Genomic DNA, 6,346 nt, shown 5'->3' with positions numbered 1-6,346 from the left:
AATAAGATAAATATTTCTGGTATTTTTATGATATAGATTGGAAAGTAAAGATTGCAAAATAAAGTAGATAGGAAACTTATATGATAGAAAATATACCCGGGGCCATAGGTTTCACTAATGGCTTCTCTCAAGATAGCATAAGTATTACTGTGGGTGAACAAATTACTGTCGAGCAATTGATAGAAAAGCGCATTAGTTATGAGAATATCTAGGCATGATCATGTATATAGGCATCACGTCCACGACAAGTAGATCGAAACGATTCTGCATCTATTACTATTACTCCACACATTTGGCAAGATGACATGATGTAGAGGGATAAACTCAAGCAATATGATATAAACCCCATCTTTTTATCCTCGATGGCAACAATACAATATGTGCCTTGCTGCCCCTGCTGTCACTGGGAAAGGAGACCGCAAGATTGAACCCAAAGCTAAGCACTTCTCCCTTTGCAAGAAAGATCAATCTAGTAGGCCAAACCAAACTGATAATTCGAAGAGACTTGCAAAGATAATAAATCATTCATAAAAGAATTCAGACGAGATTCAAATATTGTTTATAGATAATCTTAATCATAAACCCACAATTCGTCGGATCTCGACAAGCACACCGCAAAAAGAATTACATCGAATAGATCTCCAAGAGGATCCAGGAGAACTTCGTATTGAGATCCAAAGAGAGAGAAGAAGCCATCTAGCTAATGACTATGGAACCGAACATCTGAGGTAAACTACTCACACTTCATCGGAGAGGCCATGGTGTTGATGTAGAAGCCCTCAGTGATCGATTACCCCTCCGGCGGAGCACCGGAAAAGGCCCCAAGATGGGATCTCACGGGTACAGAAGGTCGTGGCGGTGGAAATAGGGTTTCGTGGTGCTCTTGGATGTTTTCAAGGTATACGAGTATATATAGGTGAAAGAAGTCGGTCAGGGGAGCCACGAGTGGCCCATGAGGGTTGGGGGAGCGCCTACCCCCTGGGCGCGCCCTGCTACCTCGTGGCCTCCTCGTTTGTTCCTTGACGTCCACTCCAAGTCTCCTGGATTGCGTTTGTTCCAAAAATAACATCCCCGAAGGTTTCATTCCGTTTGGACTCCGTTTGATATTCCTTTTCTGCGAAACACTAAAATAGGCACCAAAAATAGCAAATTGGGTTGGGCCTCCGATTAATAGGTTAGTCCCAAAAATAATATAAAAGTGTATAGTAAAGCCCATTAAACATCCAAAACAGATAATATAATAGCATGGAACAATCTAAAATTATAGATACGCTGGAGACGTATCACAGCGATGCGTGCGCTAAGGCACAGCCAGTGGGAGGCGGAAGCAGGCGGCCCCACCGGCGCTGGTTTGGTTTTGGTGGCTGGAGGAAGAAAGGACTGAAGAAACACGACAGTCTGTAAATGCAGTAGGAGTACTTAACAACCTTAACTGAAACCAGTAGGGGCACTTAACAACCATAGCTGAAAGCAGTATGAGTACTAATACAGGTTCAACCGTACAAAGCATGCCTCGAACAGTGCTACTTTGCCTATAGTTAACCAAGGGTGAGGCCGCCAAGCCCTAGGACAAGGCCCAGGCGCCACCACGCGCATGCACAACCTTCTGAAAGCGGCTTCATCTCGTAATGTGGTCAATAAACAGGATATTCTCTTTAGAGCCATGGAAAAGCAGGAACATAATCTTCTGTCCTATTCTCCAAGATGGACGGGCCTCCATTATTTGAGACCACCCATGAATAAGTATCTTTTCACCTCCAAGGGGAATGGAGTAGGTCGACATAAACATCATGTTGTGACCAAGCACAAGTCTGACCCGACCATGGTCAGGCATCTGTAAAGGAACAATAGAACTGGGCAGTTTCTGTTTCAAGAAGATCACAGCTGTAAAACTGTGTATAAGCAATAGTTTATGAACAATATATATAACAGAAAACAGCTCGTACCATAAGTTTCTCGACACAGTTGGACCTGTTCAACGAGTGCAGCAGTGGCACACATATCCCACGTGGCCTTCCACCATTGAAACGCCCCACGAGGACCTCAAGACGATCAATAAAGTGTAGGAACTTGTGGATGTTGTCCTACTCAACTTCAGTGCCATCTGTAACAGCCGAGTTCTTATAGAATAACAAACGAGCGGCTTTCTTAACTCTGAAAAAACCTACATGTTCCACCAATTATAAGAAAATATAATTTAGAAGTAGCATCTTCGTGAGAGATTCGTTGCTACTTCTAAAGTTAAATTGTGATTAGTTAGACAGAATAGCTGGATTAAGAAGTAATCAAGGCAACAAGCAAGAACTAGATACAAAACTAACATGGATGAACAATTGGAACGACGTCAGGGTGGAAGATCGTAGTGAAGATGAGACCGAGTTCTGCTATTTCCATCAACATTCGTGCGCCAACTTTGAGTCTGTAACACTTGAGAAAGTCTATCCAAGTTTGGCCATAAAAAAAGCAGCGATCTTCTTGGTTCATGAACCCAACTCGGAACTTATATCCATGGCTTGTCTTCACTGTAACCATTAAACTGGTGTATTCAGTTATTGCAAGGCCGAGCATCTTGAGTACATGTGTTCTGGCAGAGCAAATAAAGCACTGCAGGAAAAATAATATGAGAACACAATGTATTCCCTTTCCAAATCTAGAAATAATTTCCTCCTTCATGTCAGTGTTGACCATCGTACTAGTAGTACCTTTTATCCAAATATAGCAATCCAAATTTCCAAATTAGTCGACAGCATGTTCAAAAAACCCCACCCTCCCGGATAGAAAAGAGGATTCTAGGAACATACTGTGCGCATTTTAAAATCCTGTGTTAGGATGAGAACGAACAAGTGTGGCGTCTCGCCGAGAGCGCAGAAACTTGTAGGGTCCTCGCACTTTGGGCACTTCAAATGAAACACAATAGATTCAGCAGGAAGAAAAATGCATCAATGGTGGCGGCTTCCATCCTAGGATTACCCGCGACCAAGGGACTTGGATTTATCGGGGATGGATGAAGAATTCGTACCTGGTTCTCCATGAGAAAACCCTATGCAATCGTCGAGAGGGGTTTTCTCTGAACAAGCAGACGAGGGAGAAGGGGATTCAGGCCCAGTGAAATATTGCCGCTTCATCCGTCCAGCTTACTTCTAAAGCTGTAAGGGGGGGGGTTGTGATTTGACGGCTCATTGGGCATTATTGCGGTGCTACGACCGGGGTGTGTCTACCGTGCAGTTGTGCACACTAATTTGGTGCATATGGCACGTGGACCCCGTTGCCGGATGCCCCACATATCAGCGAAAGGAAGTAGAAAGACAGGAGTAACTAGTTACAAATAAATATATTTTTGATAGAGAGATACTCCCTCTATAAAGAAATATACAAATATTTTATATCACAACTTTATACATAAGAAAAATCAAGGGGAATATATATAACATATATAATTATAAAAAATAGAGTTGTTTTTAACACAGTATAGACGAGTTGGTGAAGATGGAGTGCATGCCATCCTGCAATATAGGTCGTCTGATTTATATCTGACGGATAGGAAGGAAACTATGGCAATTTTGCAAAAAGGTACCCACATACCTCTCCACATTTGCAAATAAGGCCTTCCCTCGTTCATCCTTTTCTCTCACAAGATAAAATACTCATACAAATGCATCTTGATGTTACGTGCAAAGCACGGGCATTATGGGGGTTCAGCTAAGAATATAATACTCAGACAGGCTCACAGTTCTGAACTTTGGGCCGCAGGCCCACCCTGCATGTTTGGGGGCCCATGTGTTCTACCTCAACTCTTTTCATATTGCAAACGATCAGTACGGCGCTGGTTTTAGATGTTGTCGTGAGGTGAATACACAAAATTGAATAAAGCACGACAGCTGTTGGAATGAAATCAAACGACAGTTCCTAACCAGCAATGAGAGTTGAAATTCTATCAACGATATACCATGTGATAAATAATACCATCGTACTACTTATACACACCGGACACTTTTTCCACCATGCCGGATTATTACATCAAAATCTCTCGGAGGATAGATCAGTTCGGAAGTTGCGTGTTGCTACTGAAGAATTACAAAGTTGATTTGGACCAGCTCTCCTTGCCGAGAAAGTTCGATTTTGACATCATCCCCTATCGCAAGATATGATTTAGATTTGAACCTTGACCATCCTTTAGCATCAATCATCATGCGACCATCCTTTGTACTTACGGTATATTGAGCATGTTCATTCACACCAAGGCTGCGCATGGTAAGAGAAACTTGGCCGCGGTCGCCCGGATTGTTGAACGACTCCCTCGTTGCTCTAGGAATTCTCTATTTGCAAATAAGAAGACATACCCAAACAGTTAGATCAACACAGTGAATCATGTGAAACAACATGGAAAGAAAAAAGAATGAAGCACTTGGGCGGCCAATGCTTACCAAGAAGGTGGACATGTCGGTTTTTGGAAGGACTTTGGTATACGAAGTGCGAACTGCAGCCCAGTCTATTTCCGGTGCAACTGCTTGTTCGGTTGCTGCTGCACGGGCCGGAGCAGATGCAAGTGCAAGTGTTGGTGCAGGTGCCAAAGCCGCTGCTGCTGCCAGAGATAGTGCTCCTTGTAGAGCTGGTGTGTAGCGACCAGACCTCAAACAGTCTGATCTCTGTGCATCAGTGTCATCCCTGGATCGGTAATGTTGACACGCACAGTACTTGAAGGATTTATACCAGAGTAGCAATCACACACTTATTACATCGAATGTCTCAAAAGAGAACTTATTGCAAAAATATGGCTTAAGGCCATCTAATAACGATAACAGTGGAAGGCTTGGAAGATAAAGTGAGTCCATCAACTCCAACGGCATCACTGAGTGAAAGATCACGACCTAAGGCACCTTGCTCGTCATCTGAAAAGTCTGCAACATGAACGTTGCAGCCCGAAACGGGTCAGCATATGGAATATGCTGGCAATGTAACACATAGAGAGTAATGAACAGAATAATGCTATTTCTATATGCATATATTGCTGGTGGAAAGCTCGATGGTTACAGTTTTGCATAAAGCCAATTTTTCCCTACAACAAAGGAATAAATTTTATTTAACTATCATGGTGGTTGTTAAACATTGAGAAGGTTCACACAACTCAATCCCAATTAAGCATCATCATTAACCCAATCAAAATTAAATTAAGTAACATGTTGAGATCCACAAGATAATCCAAGAACTAGATACTCAAAACGTCCATAACAGGGGACACGGCTAACCATGATTAGTTTATACACTCTGCAGAGGTTTGCGCACTTTTCCCCACAAGACTCGATCTCCTCCGTTTAATTTCTAGCACTACATGATGTTTGAGAAACGGATGACCGAGACACAGTCTTTCAGAAGCGTTAGCACCTTACGATGGGTAGACAGTTACACCTACTTTCCCCTACATCTGCTAGTCTACCACTTTAAGAGTTCACACGACTTAATCAACTATGCTAGAGCCCATAATAGCTTGTGGCTGCACACGGAAGTTTCTAGCATGAATAATCTTATGATCCCTTTGGGCCTGAGGGGCAGTCCATAGGAGAATCACACAGTACCCCGAGATTTCCAAAAATGCAAGCAACACTGGGTTCCCCAGGTGCCTCAATCCACCCAGATGTGAATTTAAGTTGCCACCTAGGTATGATCAAAGTGTTACTTGCGTTGCTAATGATCCGTGAAACCTAAAGACTCGTAGTAGCACGCTGCACACTCCAGGTACTCTGTCGCAAACAAACAAGCATACAATAAGCATTCAAGTACTAGCACGGGTAAAACTCAAATAAGAGATCTAACCAGAAAGCTCAACTTAAGAACTGTTTGCAAAAAGAATCAAATCAAACGAAGCAACGAAACTCAAACAGTGAAAGAAATGAAATTCATTTACTAATCTGGACTTAAGTCAAATTTTACAGTAGCAAAAACTTGTTTAAGTTGGTTAAACAGAAAGAGGGCTTCGAGACGAAACTCAAGGCGCTTGAATCGCCTGATTCCGATAAACGGGCAAAAAGAAAAGCTAAAACGGAAGCCGGGGCAGAAATCACGATCGAAAATAATCGCGGAAAAACCCTGAAAAAGAAAATCTGATGAACAGGCTAACGAATGAACGTTCGCTGTCTGCGGCTAAACGGTGAAACTCATTCGTTAAAATGAACAAACGAACGGGTGTTCGCTAAATAACTAAACCAGAAAAAAATAAAACCAATCTATATAAAAAGCTAGGGTTTCTAAAAAACGGATCGGTTTTCTAAAGAAAACCGGCGGCGGCGGCGGTGGCTACCTCGTCGAATCCGGCAAGGTAAGGGGCTCCGGCGGGGCAGGGTGGCATCGG

This window comes from Triticum aestivum, chromosome 1B, assembly GCF_018294505.1.
Source record: "Triticum aestivum cultivar Chinese Spring chromosome 1B, IWGSC CS RefSeq v2.1, whole genome shotgun sequence".
In the NCBI taxonomy this organism is placed as follows: domain Eukaryota; kingdom Viridiplantae; phylum Streptophyta; class Magnoliopsida; order Poales; family Poaceae; genus Triticum; species Triticum aestivum.
This window is presented reverse-complemented; position numbering follows the sequence as displayed.